This window comes from Dipodomys merriami, unplaced genomic scaffold (genome assembly GCF_024711535.1).
Source record: "Dipodomys merriami isolate MVZ:Mamm:240054 unplaced genomic scaffold, mDipMer1.0.p SCAF_4, whole genome shotgun sequence".
Lineage (NCBI taxonomy): Eukaryota > Metazoa > Chordata > Mammalia > Rodentia > Heteromyidae > Dipodomys > Dipodomys merriami.
This window is the reverse complement of record NW_027205603.1, coordinates 21,337,599-21,361,268: the sequence shown is the minus strand read 5'-3', so window position 1 is coordinate 21,361,268 and position 23,670 is coordinate 21,337,599. Positions and strand designations below refer to the sequence as shown.

The 23,670-nt window shown below is 38.9% G+C and overlaps 1 long non-coding RNA gene across 2 annotated transcripts in view; it reads left to right on the top strand.

The window, feature by feature from the left end:
* Nucleotides 1–23,670, top strand: part of LOC138805702 (uncharacterized) — a 107,167-nt gene that overhangs the window by 73,388 nt on the left and 10,109 nt on the right. For both annotated transcript variants that reach the window (XR_011365625.1, XR_011365624.1), the window contains exons 3-4: nt 14,611–14,737; nt 18,080–18,170. This is a non-coding gene — a long non-coding RNA (uncharacterized lncRNA). The remainder of the gene's footprint in view (nt 1–14,610; nt 14,738–18,079; nt 18,171–23,670) is intronic.

Below are 23,670 nucleotides of genomic sequence, written 5' to 3'. Positions count from 1 at the left end.
CTTAACTTGATTACATTTGCAAAATCCCTTTTACTACTTAAGGTAATAAGTCTCAGATTCTGAGAATTAGGTCATGGACATCTGTGGGAAACTTTGAATTCAGCCTCCAACTCACGCAAAGGTTAAAAGCATGATATAGCTCAGATGGTGAAATTGTCCCATCCCCTGAAGAATAGATTCCAATCTACATATGTCCTTCAGCCACTCAGAATAGATCCCATTAAAGTTATTCTCCAGCACACACATTACTGATAAAACAAAGAACAGCTCCAGAGGGGGGACAGACAAAAAAAAAGCACTTGGATGCATCTGTTCTCACAAAGGATGGCCGTGTTTTAAAATTCAGATAAATAAAATATATGCCCAACATCAAAGTCTCAGGAGACAGATGAAATGTTAAAGTACAAGAATAACCAAGAAAAACTAATCACAAATCAGACAAAGACCAAGCACCACGATTGTTTTGCATTATCCCTTGCTGCCAAGCCATTGGACTTCGGGGACCTGGAGGAGGGGAACATACAATGATAAAGAATTAACTATCAGTCCTGGAAATGAGCTGCATTACAGATAATATAACTAGGAAAAAAGAGCTTGTCTCTAAGTCCAGCTTCTGGTGACTGAGCATTGCCTCATGCTGATTCTAGGTTCCCCAGTCTCATTTCACTTTGATTTCTTTAGAACACTCTTATAGTTCTCAAATTCATCCTGGAGGAATCTCTGGAAGGGGCATTCATGCAACAAGAATTTGGTGAGTGTCTAAGTATTTATTACCATATTAGGGGCTAAATGAGATACAATAATAAGCAGAAGGCAAGGTTTCTGAAAGACCTTAAAAAACACAAAAAGCTCTTTGCAGCAATCCAAATAACAGTGGTCCATAACACCATCTTTGTCTCTATGTCCTGCCATTCTACTTCTGCTTTGAATTTATGTACTCTATTGAACAAAGTCGTCCACAACGAATAGACATCTGTCGCCTAATTATGTATTATCTGCTATAGCTAAGATTGAAAGAAAATAAAAATGAATTGTTTGAGTACCAGAGCAAAGGAAATAAGGAAACATTTATTGAATTTCCTCTGAATGTTGTACCCAGTCTGGGCCCTCATCTTACATAGATGAATTGTCCAGGTCTTTATCTTCAAGACCCTTTAGGGCTTTCTCTACTATGAAAAGAACTAAAAATATGAATGAAACTACCACATAATATAATCTAAGCTATGAGTACAGAATAGACCATTTTAACATTGATGAATGATATGTTTAGATTATCTTAAAACTCTTAAACTTGAAAATACTCTTTATAAAATACCTTTCTTCTTTTTTGGAATAACTTTTCTGTTTTTTATTGGCTTTTATTAGTTATACAGGAGAGGCTTTCATTGTTATATCTTCATATGTTTACACTCTATTCCAATCAATAATTTTTTCTTAAAAATTCAATAAATTAGAATGGAAAAGTACAATGATCCCATTCAAAACTTAAAACTATGTAAGTGCCAAACTAAAAACTCTCTGGTGTTATTAAAATGAGTGGGGCTAACATAGACAGATCAGAGAGCTATTAGAAAACTTATGGAAGAGCAGTTTGAAGATGTGGAGGGTGGTGCAAGGGCTGCAGCATGTATCTAATAAAGTCTCAGAAGAGTAATTGAGGAAGGGTCAAGAAAAAGGACCTGAGACCCAGGAGCTGGTGGCTCAGCTAGCTACTCGGGAGGCTAAGATCTGAAGATTGTGTTTCGATGCCAACAAGGGGAGAAAAATCTATGAGAGTCTTATCTTCAATTAACTAGCAAAAAGCCAGAGTTAGAGGGCCTTAAGGCAAATAAAACAAGTAAGAGCATGGGCCCTAAATTCAATCCCCAGTGCTACCACCAGCATCCTCCACAACAAAAAAAGACTTGATTTTATTCCTAAGTGTTCAGATTGAAAAAGCATTGGGTATATCTAGAGAGGGAAATAAAAACGAATCCATACCCATATTACTTCACAGTAATTCTGCAAATATAAAGAATGCATTTTTAAATCCTAGAACACACAAAAGAGATTATCTAGAGTAGATGGGTGGCTAAAGAACTAGCTGAAGGATAATAATTACCAGACATAAAACATAAATAAATTGTTCAACACATTTTTTTTTTAAAAAGTTACCAATGCGATTTTTTAAAGGCTGTCAAATGACCATTCAAGAGTGAGCTCTAAACAAAGACATCCCAGATTAAAAGCTAAGAACTGGGGCTGGGAAGATAGATCAGTGGTAGAGTGCTTGCCTTGCATGCACCTAAGCACCACCTAAGCAGAAAAAACTGGAAGTGGCACTATGGCTCAAGTGGTAGAGCATTAGCCTTGAGCTGAAGAGCTTATGGACAGTGCCCAGGCCCAGAGTTCAGGCCCCATGACAGAAAAAAAAAAAAAGTGTCAAGAACTGTAGCAAAATACCAACACACAGAGTAGGGAAGAATCGATGTAATACATAAATTTGATTTTATACTAAATTTAAGTTATTTTTTAACCATAAAAATCACCTTTAAAAGTGTAAAGCAATCTAAGTAAGAATTGTAAGATAAGAGAAGATGGCCATTCTTTAGTGGGTTGTTAAATTATATAGCTCTGGTTATTATGGCCAAGAGAAGGATATAAACTTTTTTAAACAATATATATATTAAAAAGTTAAAGGTTATTATTTTAAACATGGAAGCACAACCTACAATCACCAGTGCAACACAGGAAGAAATACATAAAGACAAATATATAGCAACATTTTATCATAATAAAAGGCAAAGGCATTAGAAAAAGTCAAAGAGAGCAATAGCAAAGATGGTTAAAAAAACATGCTTTGTCTTAGTAATTTAATGAAGTAAACTCATGTAGTGGAAAGGAGAGTTCTTTTTGATTGGATTATGCCATAAAATTGTGTGCAACACCATAAATAAGTCTGGGTAATATCCCACAAGCTCAAGAGATGGATGGGATAAATCTGCTTGGACACTATCTATAAAGTAGAGCAAGAGATGGGGTTGGAATGGAGGGAAAGTAGGAGAAAAATGAGGAGGGAGGGTAACAAGTATGACAAGAAATGTACACACTACCTTACTTATGTATATAACTGTAACACCTCTGTACATCACCTTGACAATAACATTTAAAAATAAAAAAAGAGGGAGATGGCCAGCTTCTCCAGTAACCTCAGAACCATGGTGGGTTGGGTCAGGGAAGATTGCAAAAGGACCACACAGGAAGTCAAGGTTTGAGAATGTTCTAGAAAAATGCAGTGGCTAACATAATGAGAGATGCTGCTACTATTGTGACAAACTTGAAAATGCCAAGAAAGGGATGTATGAGAGGCCACATAAGGGTCACGGCTGCTTGCAGGAGTCGGGACAAACATAGATGGCAAAACTTTTAAAAGGTTGATGACTCTGGATTGAGGAGTTCATTCCTCAGAGGGGAAGGAAGTGGGCTTAGGCAAAGTAGATGAGCAGACATCAGTAAGGAAGAAGAGGGGAAATCTCCAGGCAGCTGTAAGCTGATTCATGGCCTGGCTGAGTTTCAGTGGAGAAGTTGATGTCAACCCACCCTCATGTATCAGTGGGAACGTTGGATATCCAAAGTCTGGTGTGATTCACGAACATTTCAGTTGTGATCCAGATTCCACAGTTGAGAGAGCATAGAGTAAGCATTTAACCACAATTCTGTCTTAGTCTGTGGGCAAGACCGGGGTAGACTTGGCAGCAACATGGATTTTAAGTGGGCCAAGGAGAAGAGCAGCAAGTATGTGAGTGAGTGAGGAATCTCATTGACTAGAGGTCCAGCTGGATGGACAGAAGGCATTGCTGTAGATTCATGGGAGGATATGAGAGTGAAATTGGGAATGTCTATGGTAAAAGGTTCTGTCTCTTTGTTCTGAAATCTGTTCAGAAAGGTTGCCTAACTTCACAGAAACATCATGTGCATTTAGGAAACATCTTATTATTACTTTTCTCAGATGTTTGTGCTTCAAATATGCTCAAGTGTGACTCTGTATGACAGAAATAGCTGTATTTACTTATGTTGACCAGAATAAGAAGAGAATAGGGTGTGGGGAAAGATATGGGGACAGCAAAAGAAAGTAAAAGATAGCTATCTCTGAGAAGCTTGGATTCCTCATGACAGGTCTGTCATTCTAAAAATTGTGAAGCCACTAATGAGCATAAAAGTGTATTAATATATCTGCATAATTTCCACATACCAAAGCTATAATTGATGAAGGCGAAGACAGGTCCTATGGATGAATAAATAACAAAGTGCATTTTCAGTTTCTCAGGGATTGATATTGCCCTAAGGGTTCTAGTTCCCAGTAGTCTTCCATCATTGCTTTCAAACTGGATGTAAGTGCCCACCTTATCTCAGGAGGAGAGTATGATCCAATTGAAACAGCCCCCTGCCACCTAGAAAAGGATCAGCATTGCACTTAAAATCCTGAATGTGAATAAGTGACTAAATGAGGCTCAGGGAGACAGGCAGGAGTTCTGCTTACCAGACAGAAGCTGAGATTGGGGCTGGAGAAATGTGTATGGAAAGTATAACATCAGCAAACAGTGTCACACCAGGGCAGGACATAGAATCAATTGAGTGAAAGTTTGAATATTGAAGGATCATGTGAAATATGTTTGGGGACTTCATTGTAGAACATGCCAATAATCAAACTATGATTTTATTTTATTTTATTTTTTGTCAGTTGTCGGACCTCGGTGCTGGTCCCTTAGCAATTCAGCTCAAGGCTAGCACTCTACCACTTGAGAGCCACAACGCCACTTCTGGCTTTCTGGAGGTTTATTGGAGATAAAAGTGTCATGGACTTTCCTGTCCTGGCTGGCTTTGAACAACAGTCCTCAGTTCTCAACCTCCTGAGTAGCTAGGATTACAAGTGTGAGCTACTGGTGCCTGGCTCAAACTATGAATTATTTAAAGCCAAGTAATCACACTTTATACTTGTGGCAAACAACTCCAGATTCTATTGGAACCTTCTTTACATGGGTGAGTATTTTGAGAACACAAAGCTAAAAGCAGCCAGGCCTCAGGGATGACTCAAAACTCTAGCCCTGGCTTTTCCTTTTATGAAACAAAGGCTCATAAATCAACAGAGCAAAGGCTCACAAATCAACACAGGGCGAGTAGTGCTAAGGGAAGTTATATGAAGGAGGTTCGTTTAAAGTGCAGCTCAGTACCCTGGCATTGCATGGAGGGGTTGGTTTTAGGAGCACATGAAGTTCCACGTGTTACGTGATTGGTGTCTAATACAAGAAGAAAGATGATGGGTATCTACCAATTGTAAATTGATGCCAGGGAGATAGTTATAGAAAGATGGGAGGAAGCAAATCTCATAGAAAAACTAGAAGAAAATACTAGTGTAAATGTCACCCAAGTAGCCAGTGCATTGAAGGCAATATTAGAGGTCTAAGGAATGTGCCCTTTCTGTGGACATGTGTTTATTTTGTACTTTGTGAGTAATGGAACTTCTTGGACATTTTTGTTTAGAGTCATGAGCCTTGAAATTTTGCCCTTGCTGCACGCGCGCGCGCGCACACACACACACACACACACACACACACACACACACACACACACACACAAAGCAATGATGCTTCAGGATAAAGTAAACAAATGTGCTTATTAGACTTTTCTATGCTAATGGTTTCATCTAATTTTGAATAACCATAAAGGGTGACCTATACAATGAGGTCAATTTTGCTTAAGCTCTAAGGCAAGTGAAGGATGAGAACAATGTGAGATTCTAAAATAAGAGCGCGGCAATAAGGGATATGAGCTGTGGAAAGCAGTTCAGGGAGTAGCAGTGGAAGCTTTCAGAATGACACACAGGAGGCCTCTGAACTGTACTATGTAGAAAAGCAGGCTAGCAGATGGCTTAGTCAGCTCAGCAGTAACAATGGGACAGAATCAAGTTCCTGAGTAAGTACTTCTGATAATTAGAAAATATCTTCATCCATGTGGAGATTATGGAACTTATGATACCCAATTCAAAATGAACATAATGCTGGCTAAAAAGAAGCAATTAATATAGGGGAGAGAGAACACATAACATAAAGGCATGCGCATTTGTGTTGTGAGTGGAAGACCAGAAATAGTTTGGTTACTGATCCTGAGTCAAATAAAAATATTTGAAAAGGAAAAGGTATCACCTTCCTAATCTCCAAGCCATTTAAGCATATAGGTTGTTATTAACGTTTGTTCAAAGGAGAAAAAAGTGAGTCTATATAATATATCTATGTATACATGGGTATATAATACATTATATATCTATGTATATATTATATCTACATATAGTATATTATAAATAACAAACCTATGTACATATATATCTAAGTATATGTAATATATCAACATATAGTATGTGCCTCTGTGTATACATTTACGTGTATATGATGTTATATGCTATATTTATAATATTGATATCATATGTATATATGATTAATTTTATATTTAATAGATGATCATTAGCATTCTAATGTCACTTGGATAAATGGAACATAGTCAGAAGAGTATTAATCTTTTGCATTACTTAAGTTAATTGACAACAATCCTGAGGGAGGAAAAAACTCAAGAGCACATCAAAGGTCACTTCAGGATACAGTAATTATTCACCCTGGATTATTTAATGAAAAGAAGGTTGGGTAAAAGATAGGTATTCAAATCAGAGGAAATATGTGTTGAGGTCTCAGACACATGAATTTGACAAAATCTAGTATGTGCAAGGTGGGAAGGGAGAAAATGGAAGGAAAAAGAAACTCACTGACATGTGAATTACAAGGCCAAAATTAGGAGAGCACATCCACTAGACAAAGCACATAGAGACAATGTATTGGATCCAGTTGCATGGAGGAAAGCGAATATCTTGCTCACAGAATTGGACATGAAACTCCCTCTGTAGTACACTCCATCCAGACTCTGTGGCTGCAAAGGTGCCAAAGAGTGTTATCTCTGTCCACTGTCAACCCTGGCATATTCCATTTACACCACACGGAGAAATAAAATGTATTTCTAATTGGCTTTCTAATAAGTACTAATTAGTTCAGGCCTTTGTGATCCATAAAGATAAAGAGCGAGCTTGCATCTTTCTATCAAAGTACTAAAGCTGCAGCTGGCATAGCTTCATGCTGCTTCCCTGCCTGTCATTGGGAAGAAATTGAAATTACCTCAATGAATATTCTCATTTGGATTGTGCTAATATGTATTCAAACTTAGCAGGCAAAACAGGGCAAGTAACTGTGACAGTTCGCAGAAGTGGTGAGGGAGACCAGCGTGGGGCAGCATCAGAAAAATAACTACTTGGCTAGGAAATAGCGTTTAGGACAAGTGTCCAGAACAAGAGGTCTGATGTTCCACAACACCAGCCATTTGGAGGAATCTCTGAGAATTGAGGAGAATCAGTGCATGTACTTACTATCTTTTGGATCTGGAATGTCTACCCACAAGCCTTGAAGGGAAGGTAGTTTGTGATAGAAGATGGCAGCCAGGACTGGCTTTGGCATAGCAGGAAGAATGGCACAGCAAATACCCTATGGGCTCCAAGTTTTAAACACATCCATTCTTGGTGGCCAAGACCAAACATGTGCTCCCTCCAGTCTCCATACCATCTAGAGCCCCTTCCAAACTCCTGAGCAGAGACTGGGGAAATCCAATCATAGGATCCAGCTTTGAGGCAAGGGAACCAAGCCCGAAGACTCTTGGAAGCACAAAACAACCTCTCAACCAATAGGACTAGAAGTAAGTCCTTACAGGGAGGAGCTAAGGGACCCTATATATAGCAGGCTCTGAAAGTGGCTGTCCATTATTCTTTGCTGCAAGCTCATTTTGGTATTTCTTTCGCTTTGAAGTCAACATGCTCTGGCTCCTTACATGCATCTCTACCCTTTAAATTTTTTTTAAACTATGGAGTAAAGGAACCCAAACTGTACCCCATCAGCCTATGTTAAAGGCCTGAGCAGCTGTGTAGTGTTACTGGAAAGTGGTAGGAGCTATAGGAGATGGGGCCTGGTGAGAGTTCCTCTGGTCATCCAAGACCTGTCTTGATGGGTACAGCGGGAGCCCAGCTCCCTCCTCTTTTTCCACTTTTGGCCCTGAGACGATCTGCTCCTCTCCATTATGTTCTGTCTTGCCATAGACCAAAGGCAACAAAACGAAGTGATTGTGAAACTTAAACCTCAAAACTATGAGCCAAAAAAGAGGCTCTTTTACTCTATAAGTTAATTGTCTCAGGTATTTGCCACAATAGCATAGCAGAAAGCTGACTAACACAGCATCACATTCTATTGTGGACACATGGGTTTAAGTTAGACTGGAAGGAATACAGATATCCATAGCATTAGGACTCAAAGGGTATTCTAGCGGAAGCCTTATTGAAAACATCACAAGGATGTGTCCAAGAACAAGGGAAGGGGTTCAGAAAGCTGTTTTTGGTCCTATGCTTATGTTAGGCACCAATCCAACTCCATCAATGTTAGATAAATCAGTCCCAGGGTCTCAAACACCTTTCCCATTAATTGAGTAGAGAGATACTTCCATGGTTTTCAGTGCATGAAACTCCCTGGGAACCAACTGATACAGACTTTCTCCCCTTGCTTTTTGCATTTACCTGGGTCTTATCCCCAGAGTAATTTCCACAACACAGTGTTTCCTCAAGGCTATTCTAAGGTTGTCCCACTTCCCATTTCCTGTCCAAGGTCAGGAAGTGTTCTTAAAGAAACAATCATGCCTGTAACACAGATTTGTTGTGATTCAAAACAACACGTGTATAGAAATTCTTAGCTAGAAAGCAGTAACATATGACATACAATGGTTATTTGCAATTAAACTTTTCCAGGAAATACAGTAAATAAGGCATCTATGAAATATAGTGATTAAGCCCCCAGTGGCATTTTTTAAAAAATGTAATGAAGTCCAAGTTAAAGGATGACATCAGTCACAGCTAGTGGCTCATATCAGGGCAAGCATGGAAGCCAGTGAGTAGCACAAAAGATGATATCTAAAGGAAGATCATAGATGTGAAATGCTGAAAATTATATTAAAAAGAGGATCGCATGGTAAAATATTGACTTCCATACAGGGAAATCAACCTGATAATCTAAAAGATAAAAACTCCACGTGAATGAAATATATCTGGATATGAAACATATGAAAGTGTGAGAAAATAAGCTATTTTGATAGTAAAAATTTAGGATTTGAGGAGGAGAAGAGACAAGCAGAAGAATTAGGAGGAAGTTGGAAGGTAGATTCTACACCAGCTCAGCAGGAAATTACTTCAGCCTAAGCTGGGGTAGGGGGGGGGTGAGAGACTGTGAGAAAGAAAGTGCTCCATTTGTGTGATTTTTGTTCAGGAAGTAGAGTAGGGGCCCCTTGGGAACAAACGTGGCTGGAGAAGGAAACGGAGAAATAATGAATGAATGCAAGCCCCTAAATATGGGAAGTAGAAGTAGGGAGGTGTTACAGACAGTCAAGGAGTGAGAGAAGGTGTCTTAAAAAGGAAATGAACAGGGTTCATTTCTAGGTTGGCTATTTGATGCATGAGGAGAATCATTAAAAGTCAAGACTTAAAGGAGGACAAGTATAGGAAGTAGAAGCCAGAGGGGATGACTCGCCACCCCAGGGGATGACTCCACTTGCTCCACAATGTAGAAGAAATGTCTCCTGGGCCAAGGGTAGCAGGAAGTGGAGCTGTGGAGCAGAGGGACGATTGTCTGAGAGCTTACAGAGTGGCTGCATCCTCCGGCCTCGGTCTTTCATGCATCCACATCTGTGTACTTTTCAGGACCCAGGGCTGATTTATGGTGTTTTCAGGGTCTGCTGCTTATCAATTGAAAGACTAAGTCTTTGGTGATTATGAAAAGGATGAGGAGGGAAAAGAGGAACTTACAGATAAAGCAAAGGACACATGATAAAATTTTCACGTATCGAAAGAAAAGCAACTTAGGAAATATATCCAAGACAAACATAAAAGAGATTTAAAAAGTATAGAGGAAAAAAAAAACTGTGACAGAGAAGAGGATGAGAAGAGACAAGGGCTGTGGAAGAAGCTGGGGACAATGTCTAAGGAATTAAGGGCAAATGCCTGGAGTGAGTAACACTGAAAAGTCCAAAGCTGTTCACTGTCTCATTTCCACAAACACAAAGGAAACCACTGAATTCTCATTGGCTGCAAAACTCAGCATCAACCTGTGGGAATCCACAAAAGAAGAGAAATGTTTGACTGATTTGTGCATGAGGGTTAGGAGTTAAAATAAGCAAGGAATTTTGATAAAATTGTCAAGAATCTAGGAGTGAATGTAATAAATTTTTTCAAGAGGCCACAATTCATGAAACTGTTATTAAAGCTGTATCCACGAGGTTTGTGATTCAAGTAAAAACACCATTTGGGCCCCATGGTTTGGGTTTGAGGAATGAGTAGGTGTCACAGCTCCTGGTCCAAAGACAGATGCCATCCTAATGATCATCCAGGTTGCAAATGTGTTTACCATTAACTTCCCTCCTCTTTCTCTCTCTCTTTCATGCTCTCTCTGTCTCTCTCTGTCTCTCTCTGTCTCTCTCTCTCTCTGTGAATAATATTCATTTTATACTTTCATACATCTATGTCTTAAAATTTCAATTCCTTTGTGATCAACTTTAAGTCATTAAGCCAGATCACTTTGAAAAGTGAGCCAAAAGAAATGGTAAGCCCTCTTAATGACAAAATAGCTAAGCAGCTAATCCTTTAAAAGATCTTTTTTAAAACTGTAGTTCTATGAGAGGTATTTTGTTTTTTGCCAGGAAGTGAGAACTTTAGGGAATTATGATTTCAAAATACTAAGAATGATCAGCATCTATTTCTATTTATTTATTTCCTTCACTGTGGGTAGGGCAGGTCTAGGACAAAAAAATGATTCAGTAGAGGCTTGTTGGGTAGAGTAGAATTGTGATTTGAGGTCAATTATAAAGGTACATCCTCCACAGAAAGAAAATATCAGGGCCTTACTAGAAAATTTCCTGGGAGTTCTTCCCTTTGGATGAATGATTTTTAGAGGCTCCTCTCCATGACAAAATCCTGTTCAGGGTCTGTGTGTGACTTCTCCAGATACTCATACCTTCTGGCTTTTCTAGGACAGACTCAATTTCAAACATATTATCAAGTTATTCCACAAACCATTGGAATGTCCAGCAAGCTCAGCATTTTTGACTCTGAGCTGTCTGACTCAGATTGCTCTGAGAACTGTAAGCAGTGCCCAAGTCTGCTGCAGATCTCCTGTGCTTGAAGTTCTAGTTGGAAAATATGGCAACTGGATTTACACATCATGAATTAGTGCTCTGTCTTAGCTAGCCTGGCTTCTTCTTGGAGCCTTCCCTGGATTCAGGATTAGGGCTAAGAAGGACCCTTGCCATTGATGAGATGCAGTAGCCAGGTCCTAGGAAAGACTCCTTCTTTTGGTGGTGTCTTTCAAATGTGGCCAAAATACTGATCACATTTGAGTAGGTGAAAAACTCAGAAGAGTCTGTTCAGAAAGGCATCATGGGGACTGCCTTCTCTTACTTTCTGGAGTGTACTTCAGAATTAAAAAGGCACCCACATTTTTTTTTTTAAATTCATCCTCACATTTCTTTGACCTTGTGTGTGACTTACTGGCTCCTCCCTGCTGTAGCCAAATGGGAGACCATGACTGTAGAAGAATTCTCGACACACCACACACACTCTGAGACAGAGGAAAGGGGCAGCTCTGATCTCACAGCCAGAGTTGCATTTTTTTATACTTGTATGTTTTCTTGCTGGTATGTGTGTATGCGCATGCGTGTGCCTGTGTGTGTGTGTGTGTGTGTGTGTGCGCGTGCGTGCGTGTGTGTGTGTGTGTGTGTGTGTGTGTGTTTTCCTGCTCATTTCCATAAGGAAAATGTTCTTTTTCAGCTATGTGGTTGCTTCCCCTGATTAATTCCTACCGGGCCTCTCTGAAATGGTGTTTCTTCTTTCGCTTAAAACAGCAGGCATCTGCTTTTTGAGTTGAGTTAATGGGGGGTGGAAGGGAGTTAGCCAAGTCTCTCTGGGCCTTCTGAGAATCCCCATAACTCCTTTACAAATAGCTTGAGTTTTCAGCTGATTTCTTTGGATTTTGTTCATGCCTCACCAAGGTAGGATATTTTACATGTCACTCAGAATTTCATAAAGTAGTCCACACTGGGTTGGATTTTAAGTAAAACCTTCCCAAGAATCTAGTAGCCCAGTGTCTGATTACCCCAGCTATCCGTGCATGGCAGGTTCTTCACCGTTGTCAGAGCAAAACATTGTCTCGCAAGGCACGATCTCTATCTCACTGTGAGCTGTATTATCTGCTAGTCTTCCTCTGATCTGTATGGACAATAGATAGCATCTATTTACAAGTCCCGATTGCTTTGGAAACAAGGCTTTCCTCTGACACACGTAGAAAGGGGTTTCAGGCAGCAAATCTGCAGGTAGTAATTTTAATAGCCACTAATGTGAATTAATAATTCTAATAACCTCATTTCAGATGTGTTATCGGGACGCCAGAGAGGGTTGCCATGGCGGCTGTATTTTATTGCTCACAGCTGTGCAAACTCATTTTGGCCGGCACAATTCTCCTGTCTAACCTTTCTTTTCATTGATTGGTTTGCACAGACTCCAGCCCTGTGGATTTAACAACAGCAGCATCAACAACAAAGAACTTAGACAAAAGTTGTGCTCTTAATACTCTAAGTAACGTTTTTAAAGTGACAGCAAAAGAGCCAGCGCATCAGATGAGAATTAGGCAATTGTATCTTCCTGCTATGAAATCATTGTTTTGGTGCATTTATTAATATCCATGTCTAAATTGTAATTTGTCAGCAATTCCAAAGCACCATCTTTAAGTATTTTGGTGTATATCAATGGTTGCCTAATAAGCAATGGTTGATATATTATCTCAGGGTCTGTAACCAACCCCAGACCAGTAAATATTCAGCTGAATGTGACTGGCATGTTTTCTACTATAGCACTCTCTCTCTCTCTCTCTCTCTCTCTCTCTCTCTCTCTCTCTCTCTCTCTCTCTCTCTCTCTCTCTCTCTCTCTCTCTCTGTGTCTCTTCACTTTCCTCCCTCCCTCTTTCTTTCTCTCCCTTTCTCCCTCTCTCCCCCCTCTCTCTCTGTCTGAGACTGTCTCTCTCTCTCTCTGTCTCTCACTCTCTTTCTCTCTCTCTTTCTGATGATACTGGGGTTTGAACTCTGGGCCTCTTGCACACCCATGGGTTTTTTTCTCAAGTCTGGTGCTCTACTACTTGAGCCACATCTCTACTTCCAGCTTTTTGGTGGTTAATTGGAGGTAAGAGTCTCATGGATTTTTCTTCCCAGGCTGGCTTCAAATAGCTATGTTCAGATTTCAGCCTCTTGAGTAGCTAGGACTACAGGCATGAGCCATCAGCACCCAGCTTTGGCATGTATTTCCTCATTTAATCTCTGCAACATACCTGTAAGGTTATATTGGTAGTTTTAAAACATTATCACAAATTTTTTGCATTTCTTTTAAAATATGGGGACTATGTCATCACCCTCTACATGTGGGAAAGTCTATGTTTGCTTTGTCCTGTAGAATACTATTACAGTGATACCATGTCACTCTCTGAGGTGTCATAAAAAGATGTGCATTTCAACCTTATCTTCTGTAACATTTGCTCTGCAAGCTATGAGCGGATGGGCATGCAGTTGGGTAACTTAAGGTGATCATGCTGTGAGGAAGACCAAGATACAGCTAGCTAGAGGGTGCAGGTGACAATGCTGGCCAAACTAGCCTTGGATTAACCCTCCATCCCAACCCAAGGGCCAGGCACTAGAGAGGATTCCCACACTGTAGAACCCATCTTTCCAGCTGGGTGGGTATTCTAGCTGTCATGAGGCAGAGGCAAGCCATTCTGCTCGATGTTCTGCCTGAATTCCTAACCCTACCCATGAGTAGAATGAATTTTTTTTGCCTTACCCTAAAGTTCCTAGGTTGTTTTGTGATGTGGTAATAAATAACTAGAAGTAAGGAAACTCACATGACCAACTTGGTGATGCCATACTGTAAGTAGAGACCTGCAATTCAAAACTTTATCTGTTTGATACCAAACCTCAATATCATTTTGCCCTAAAATGATAAGCACTACCAGAGAAGTCAAGAAATAGTGTTATGAAAGTATGAGGAACAAGTATTTCTCTTTTTTTTTTTTGATGGCCGTTAGTGAACACTCATCCCAACCTTGCCAGTCCTAAATACAGAAAAGCTGTAGAAACCATGCGATGATCTTTAATTAAAGTATTTTTTTAAACCCACCCCTGTGTTCCTACCAAATTGTCATGTATCTGTATTTGAAAAATAGCCAACTTATTGACTTTAACTTTCATCTGAACCCATCTGGCAATCTGGAACTCCATATGAAAGCCCCAAGTTCTCTTTAGTACTGGGTTACACCATTTGAAGCCAATCATGCTAACTGATTAAGTTTCTCTTCTGTCTGTGTTGCCACTGAAAATGCTGCCTCTTACTTCATTACAAACGAAAACAAAGTTATAAACGTTTGCAAAGTCTCTAAACTTTGACAAGCCCTGTTTGTTTCTCTTCAGGACAAGTCAAGTCCAGATTTGAAGACTTGAGATCATTCTACCATCTTATCGCAGATGGAAAGTCTTTCTGCATATTGAGATCCATGCAGAAGGTTATTGTCCAATAACGAGTTGCTGTCCAGTCATGGTAGGCCATGTCTTCCATCTCTCTTTTCTTTTCTGTTTCACACAAAGGAAGTTGAATGCTATCTATATTCACTTAGCTGTGTGCAGGACTTAGAGAAATACTCAGTGAGCAGGGAGAATTTAATATATCCTCAAACCTCATTGGAGCCGAACTCTAGGCAACAGGCAACATGTCTCTGTACTTTGAAAATTCTCACAGGCAGGAACAAGATTTTACATAAACACAATTTTCCTGGAATAAATTGCCTAACTTTGTGAAGCTTTCTTTATAATGAGAGGTCTGAATGCAAGGTCACAGGTGACAGAGCTGCATAAGCAATTAGTCACTAAATGCATCTAGAAGCCTTTGGGAATAAGGGACTTTCCTGCCTAAGGAGTCTTGTTTATTAATTGTTAATTATAATTTCTCTTATCAGCTTCTCTGTGGATTTGATGTCTACAAAGAAAGACTGAGGGAAAAAATGTATAAGGGCTTTTGAAAAGCAGACAGCCTACCAGTTAGCAGTGCCCTCTTAGCCAATAGCGTTCTGGGATCTCAGATGGAGAAATAAAGCAGCTGGACTTTGTCTACCATATTTGCATAATACCTCAGGTGTAAGAGACCCAGGTGAATTGTATAGTCCTTTAAGCTGCCACTCATGTTTAGTCCCATGGTAGTGGCAAATGGGAGCTTTGTTTTACCTAATTGCTCCAGCACACCAGTAAGCTTCTTGGGAGCCCTAAGTTCGACAGCCAGCTTTGCAGCCTGTAAATTTCATTTAATCTGAAAATCCTGTCTCTTGAACTGCCTTGGGAAGGTTGATTGGTCGTGATGGATTATGTGGGCTTCTCTGCAACAAGGTAGATCCTGTGATTTACCAGTAAGTGATATGTCACCAACATGTAATTTGATAGTAGGCATCTAAAGATCATGCCACACTAAGATGCAATCAGTAGGCTTCCTTTACAACAGCAAGAAACTGTACATAGACATTGTATTATTTATTGTTTTATTTGTTTGCTAATTTACTTTTTGGTGGCATTTGGAGTTTGAAGTTACGGCCTCACGCTTACTCTCGCTCTTGAGCCACACCTCCAGACTTTTTTTTTCCTGATTATTTTTGAGACAAGGTCTCACAAACTTTTCTGTCTGGGCTAGTCTTGAAGCATGATCCTTTATAGGCACTTTTAAAATTGTTGTTACAATCCATACTTTTCATATGAAAAGAAAAAAATACTACAACCATTCTTAAAGAATTATTGAACATGGCATTAAATATTGCTAGTTTAATTTTTCCTTTGGTGATGTCTTCTTCATGGAATTTGTGGTATAATTCTTTGCAGGTTATAAAAGTACATCATTGTTTTGGACAAATATAGATACACGTATTTCCCCACCAGCAATAAGTGGATTGGATGATATTTTAGATCTAGACAACCCTAATTAAATTACCCCTACCTTCACTGATCTCTGTGGATTGATCTCTCTTTGACCTTCACAGCCCATCAGAATAAATGAAAGGAAACCACTCTCATATTTTTCCCATGAAAACATTACATGAGCCTACACATGTGCATACTACATATATATGTACATATCAAGAAGAGCTAGCAAAAGTTTTCATGCTCCTACATTTTCCTTTTAAAACCTTTTAGTGTAGAAGTTAGAGTTATTTCAAGAAAATGCATTAGATTACTGCAATGAACAGTCATTTGAACTACATTTTTAATGTTCCCACATTTATTCCATATTGAAAAAATATTTCTAAACAAAGATCACTCTTTAAGGGTGTAAATGCTTCTGACGTCTTTATGTTTCAAATAGTATCAACTGAAATTATTATACAATGTAATGAACAAAAAACATTTTTATACATTTTTATTGTAAAAATACAATACAGAGGGGTTACAGTTACATGAGCAAGGTAATGAGTACATTTCCTATCAAGCATTGTTACCCCCTCCTTTGTTTTTCCCCTACCATCTCTTCCCTCCCACCTCCACAACAAAAAACATTTTCTTTAAATGAATAACTTAGTGGAAATTTTCTTTGTAATACCATGCACTAGAAATCATCTTTCTGCTCAACTGTAGGTTGCTATCAGTGATCTGAAGGATGAGACCCATGTGAATAGGAGCCTCAAGCTTTGGAGAATATTAAAGGAAAATTTCAGACCCTTTTCCAATCCAGTTTCAACTTGCTTCATTCTCATTTCCTTAATAAAGCTGCATTTCTATTGTGATTCAAAAAAAGAGAAATCATCTTTCATGTGAAAGGAACCTTTTAGACTGAGGTGTCTGTGATAAACATTGTAAGAAAATATTTTTTTCCATTTGCAAAAAGATGTTCATGCTGTACATTTTAAATTAAAAGTTGCCTATGTCATACTGTTTGTTTAAAAATGATATTTCACAACATAATAGGTGTACTTTCTTTTAGAGAAGTATACAATTAAAAAGGAACAAGTTATGTAGACTACTACAACCAACAAAAGTTTTCTTCCTTCCTTCCTTCCTTCCTTCCTTCCTTCCTTCCTTCCTTCCTTCCTTCCTTCCTTCCTTCCTTCCTTCCTCTCCCCCTCCTCCTCCCTGCCCCCCTCTCCTCTCTCCTCTCCACTCCTCTCTTCTCCCACTCTTTCTTCTTTTGTGCTGCTTGAACTTGGGAGCTAGGTACTGTCCCCTAGTATTTTCACTCAAGGCTGGGGCTCTCACTTGAGCTGCAGCTCTACATCTGGCTTTTTACTGGTTAATTGGTGATAACAGTCACCTGGATTTAATTTTCCAGGCTGGCTTTGAAAGAAAAGAGAGGGGGTGGGGAGAGAGGAAGGAAGGAAGAGATGTTTCTCAACACTTGTATATACTTCCTAGGTCTACCTTTCTCATGAACTTCTAAGGATTCCCATCATAAAAATACTGAATATTTGAATTAAAAAGATTTGAGTTAACTCCCACAACTGTACCTCTGAATGGGATGGGTTATTTGATTCTTTTATTGATTTTAACAATAAATAAGCAATGCAAGCCTTGTGATTGTCTGCTGTATTTGTTGTTTGGCTCAATAAGCCCCAGTAAATATTAATCCACCTGTTAATTGCAGAGTGGCTATAGCCATATGCAGATAGGCAATCCTGTTGACGGTCCACTTGACAGTATTCTCTGAGCTGCAAAACCATTAGATATGGCTTCTCTTTTAGTCCAAATACTTTTCCTATCATCAAGGAAGGACTTTTTGATACCCCCTGCCCCATACCTCATTGACACATTTAGATTCTCTGTTTTCAACTTAATTTTCTAACTCAAGGAATTCCTTACAGAATAAAATTTGATTTATACCTTTTATTTTGATTTATGTTTATTTTCACAGAGGAACAAGAGGAATCCATTTGTAATCGCTATATCTCTGAAGTCTAGAACACTAGACTTTAATTGCAGAAGTGTGAAGATTGGTTAATCGGGTAGGTCTAAATTCTGTAATTCACGTATTTTTAGCAATGGTGAGTTGAAGTAGATGAAAAGGGAGAGGTAGGCCACTAATTGGAGGATTCTCAGGTCATGATGGATTCACAACAAAAATCTTCAGTGAAGCATCAGAGAATGAAGACCTCTGGGATTTGTGAATCAGAAGAAAAAAATGATCAGCTTGGGGTCCTCTTTCTGTTTTTCTGCTTCTTGTCCCTTCCATCTTTCTTAGTGCCAAAACTGTGAAGACCTAAGTAGAGCAGAATAAAGTAGTTTAATTTTGAAGTTCTTGATACGGTTGTGTTAAATAACTCTAATCTTGAATAATAATTATTTTCTTCAAAATAAATTTCAGCAGAGAAACATCTGCTTTTTTGGTTCCTCTAAAGGGTCATTTTTTTTTTACATTTTCTTGCATCAATAGAGAGGCCTCTGTTAAAACAAAAACAAAACCTGTTATAATATGTCCAAACCTGGGTCAATATGCAAAATAATATCTTTCCACTAGTTTTTTATTCATTCATGAATAAAAGTCAGTTTTACAGTAGAAGGAAATACTGTTTAGTTAAAATCTTCACAAACTGGTAAATTTACAGTCTCTTTCTCCTCTCAAAATGTTGTTTTTAATTAGTACAGTACTTGTTTGGAGAAGAAATAATATCAAAGGCTCAAAAAATTACCTTTTGTACACTTTCCCCTAAACCACAGCCCCAAGATCACTTAAATAACATCAACGTTGAAAAAATAATTAAATTTCATGGTCTTCAACTTTCTTCTTTCTTTTTAAATATTGTTATGTCTTGTATAAGTTCACTCATCTTTCTGTTTTCCTTCCTCTTATTTAGGGAACCTGAGCTGCCTTTTATAAACTTTTTTTCCACCTTCTAAAAAGCAATTGAAAACATGTTTTTTTGCATCCTGGGTGGATTAATCTATTTAACATAAAGATATGCAGGAAATTTCTGAATAGAGGACAGTAAACCTTACCTATGAGGCCAAGAGCATAGCTTCTTAGGAAATCATGGTTAATTCTTGTCCCCACGCCTGTGTCAGTGGGTGGTACCTGAGTTCCATGTAAGTTCCCCTTCCAGAAACTTCTTTCTTGATCAGCTCTTTCTACTGTTCATTCTCTTATCTTGTTAAATCCCCTGTTCATGTTAATAATCAACAGCACCCTAATTATCCACATTAATGTTGCTGTGCTCAAATCACAGGTAAGAGGGTTGTCATTGCTTGTAAACTCATTGCCTTTCTAACAATAACTAACACTAAGTGTTTCAAGAGTGGAATTTGTTTTCCTATGCTGATCCTGGACTTGAACTCAGGGTCTGAGTGCTGTCCTTAAGCTTTTTTGCTCAAGGCTCTTACTCTACCACTTGAGTCATACCCTACTTCCAGCTATTTTTTTTGGTTAATTGGATATGAGTCTCATGGACTTTCCTGCCCAGGCTGTCTTCGAACCTTAGCCTCCTGAGTAGCTAGCTGTACAGGTATGAGCCACTGATCCTTGCCCTAATGAATACCATTTCATAAGCAAAGGCTGGAAGTTTTTCAACTCAGCCTTGGACTCACCTCCTCTCTTCTTCCCTTTATGTTGCCAATAGGACTAGAGCTGGCTTCCTTCAAATGTGCTTCTGGGCTGCACACACCATATGTCAGCTCTGGGAATGTCACCCTATGCGCTAGGGTATTTTTCCCATAGTTTACACAAATTGTAAATTATTATCCATAAAATAATGGTAAAGAGAGACAAGGGCAAGGAAAGGATCTGCCATAAAGCATCCATTAGCAAATGAGATTGGTTTTCCCATTCATGTGAAAAGTTCAAGGAGGCAATCTTGTTAAACAGCCATTTTGCATAAAGAAATAATATGCTGTAATGGACCTTTTCAAATAACTCTGATGTTTTCCAGAAGAATGTATTAATGCTGTTCTTTGGGGGAATAAGGGATGAAGTCTCCCTAGAAAATAAAATCAGCATTTGTTGGGCAGTTGGTTGTGGCTCAGTAGATTTCAAACACATTTCCATCCTCTGCTAAAAATGTTTTAGATCAGAAGAAATACAGTCGTGATTTTCAATTCTGTAAAGATGACAGAAATTTATTGAGAAATAGTGATGCAACAACAGTTTGGCTTTATCATCCTTTTCATCCTTCTCCTCAACAGCTGTCAATTTCTTTTGCTGCTTGTGTTGTGTGTGTGTGTGTGTGTGTGTGTGTGTGTGTGTGTGTGTGTGCGCGCGCGCGCGCGCACGCATGCGCCAGTACTACTATGGCTTGAACTCAAGGCCTGGGTGCTGTAAACCAGCTTTTTCATTCAAGGCTCTCACTCTACCACTTAAGCCACAGCTCTACTTCTGACTTATTGCTACTTAATTGGAGGTAAGAGTTTCTTAGACTTTCCTGCCCAGGCTGGCTTCGAACCACATGATCTTTATATCTGAGCTTCCTGAGTAGCTAGGTATATAGTGCCTGGCTTTCTATCATCAACTTCTTAAGCCTGGAAACATGGGAGGGAAAGGGCAGGAAAGAACAGGGAAGGGGAGCAGGTGTACCAGGTTTGTAAGAGGATAATAACACAGTTGATAACTCAAGCAAGGCTTTTTGTCCTAGATTCAATAAACACCATGCATTGAACTCATACAAGACCACTGTGTATTACACTCTAGCACAATGACACTTGCTTTTAGCTGTACAATTCTTCTGTCCCATTTTCCTCATTCCATGAGATAAGGTTCTTTCAGTTTCTTTGTATTTGGGGAACATTCCTAGAGCATTAGCTTTTATAGGTTGTCAGAGGGTCCCTTGCCAAACAAACTTGAAAACCCTGGGAATATAAAGTTAAACAGTTTCCTTTGTCATGGAAATTTTTATTATAGAGACTTTAGTGTATTTATTCATTTTGTAATGTTCTCAAGCATTATCTTAACTTGCCTTCTGTCAAGCTGAATCTTTTTGCCAAATATGCCTTGCACACTAAAAAAAAATACAGAATTACAGAGGGAGAAGAATTGATTATTATCCTAAATCTTAAATAGTTTATATAATCTAATAGGATGAGATGGGTTGACAAAGCCTATAGATTCTAGATATTCTTTCTTAACAGCTTCGGTGCAGCACACTGCTGTATTAGAAAAGTCCAAGTAGCAAAGGCTCTGGAGGAGCTTCACATCTGCAAGAATGAGGATCTTAAAGCTGGCAACCAACACTCTTGCTGATGTATAGATGTCCCATTCCTGGGAATGCTCCAGGTAAAGCTGTGGAGTTAGCTGGACTAACTCCTTAATTACAACCTGTAAAATACCAGGTTGGCTATGCCTGAGTTCCATAGGAAGTATAAGAGAAAAAGAATTTGAAGCCACCACATTCTGAAGGTAATTTGTTATATCCATCCATCGTTAACTAATACAGATATTGATTGAGTCATCAACAAATATGAACCAATGTCTTCATAGGATTCCTTGGAAAACTGTAATTGAGGATGTATGTTTTGTATGAATTTTGAAGAAGACCAGCACATTAATTTTATCATGGTAAGAGAATGTATTCCAGTTACAAAGAAAAGAATGTGTAACTATGGAATTCTATGCTTCCATCAATTATGGCATCATCCCATTCGTAAGGAAATGGAAAGACTTGGGGAAAAAAATCATATTAAGTGAACTAAGCCAGACCCAAAGAAACATAGATCCCAATGGTTTCTCTCATTTGTAATGAGTAGTATATGTCTAGGGTAGTCCTAGTAAATGAGCAGATAACTTAATATCTATATCCACATGACCATATAAGATGAAATGAACTAAGCGAAATGAACTCCAAGACATGGACGGACACAAGAGGTTTTCCTTTGTTGTTGTTTTAATGCACTATGTGATTATTTTTTTCTTTTGTGTTTTTTTCCCTATGGTTAATCCCCTGTTGTTGCATTTGATTTTGGTACCCTGGGTATTGTACATACTTCGGATATGAAACCATCCACGCAAAAGACATAAATAACATCGATCCCCAGAATTCCTTGGAAGCTTTTTCTAATATTTGACAACTTTCACAGCTTAATGATTGTAGGTTAATTATCCACTTGTAAATTGTGATGCTATTTTAGGTTTCTTTGAAAAGTTCTAAATTTCTTTGAACTTTCTTCATAGGCTCTTTCTCCAAGTCATTAATAATTGTCATGTTCTCCTCTGGATCTAGTCCAAATTTTCTGTCTCTTTAAATAGTAGAGACCCCATTCAGGCAAAGCCCATAAATAAAGGGCCCAGAATGTGACAAGTACAGTTCAAAGATGACTTAGCTTTCATGTTTTATGTTCCATGCACATGACATCAGCTGATATTTGCCTCTTGATGTAAGTACCATGTCCAAGGCTGACACTTGTCCTGCTTATCAGGATTTCCTGAGCTAGAAAAGAAACCTTGGTTCTATGGCACTAAACTGCTCTCAGGGCCTAAAATCTATTAGTTATAACCTTTCAAAGGATTGTATTGGAACAAATACCCAATGTGATTTGACATCAGAAACAAAGTAGGCTTAAAGCTGCCTTTCATTGGTGAAGTTCTAAACTTAACTAAGAAGCATTGCTGCTATTTATCTCACAGGGTTGCACAAATATTCTGTCTGTGATATTTGATGATTCTTAATGCTGTGATCTATTCACCCTTGTACAAAAAAGATATGGTAACTTATTTACACAAGTAAATTGTGAATGGTGAACTTCTACAACTCTTAACTGAACTAAACACATATGATTGGACTTGGCTGCTTAAATTGGGATAGATTCTTCACTTAATTCCTGAACTAATGAAAATATGTAAATTAAATTATGTCATAGTAACATATTTAGCTATAACTGCTATATTTGATTTAGTAAGACAAGGTTAAGAAGATTGGTGAAGATTTGGGGATTTATTGTGTATGTCCACGTGCAACCCAGCCAACAGGTCCTTGGACAGAATGATGCTCAGCTAACACCATATGATTGTCAGATTTGCTATAGAACAGGAAGACCCAACCATGCTGGCCATCAGTGTAGCTCATGACTGTAATCCTACCTACTCAGGAAGCTGAGTGCTGAGAATTATTTTTTGAAGCCAGCCAGGGCAAAAAAAAAAATCCATGAGACTCTTATCTCCAATTAAAACACCAAAAAGTGGGAAATGGAGGAGTGGCTGAAGTGATAGAGTGCTAGCCTTGAGCATAAAAATTCAGGGATAGTGCCCAGATCCTGAATAGGCTCAAGGAACTGTACACAAATCTACACAGAGAAAGAGAAAGGGAGCACGGGGAGAGAGGGGGAGAGAGAGAGAGAGAGAGAGAGAGAGAGAGAGAGAGAGAGAGAGAGAGAGAGAGAGAGAGAGAGGGAGAGACAGAGAGACAGAGAGACAGAGAGAGGGAGAGACAGAGAGACAGAGACAGAGACAGAGAGACAGAGAGAGACAGAGAGAGACAGAGACAGAGAGACAGAGAGAGACAGAGAGAGAGACAGAGAGAGACAGAG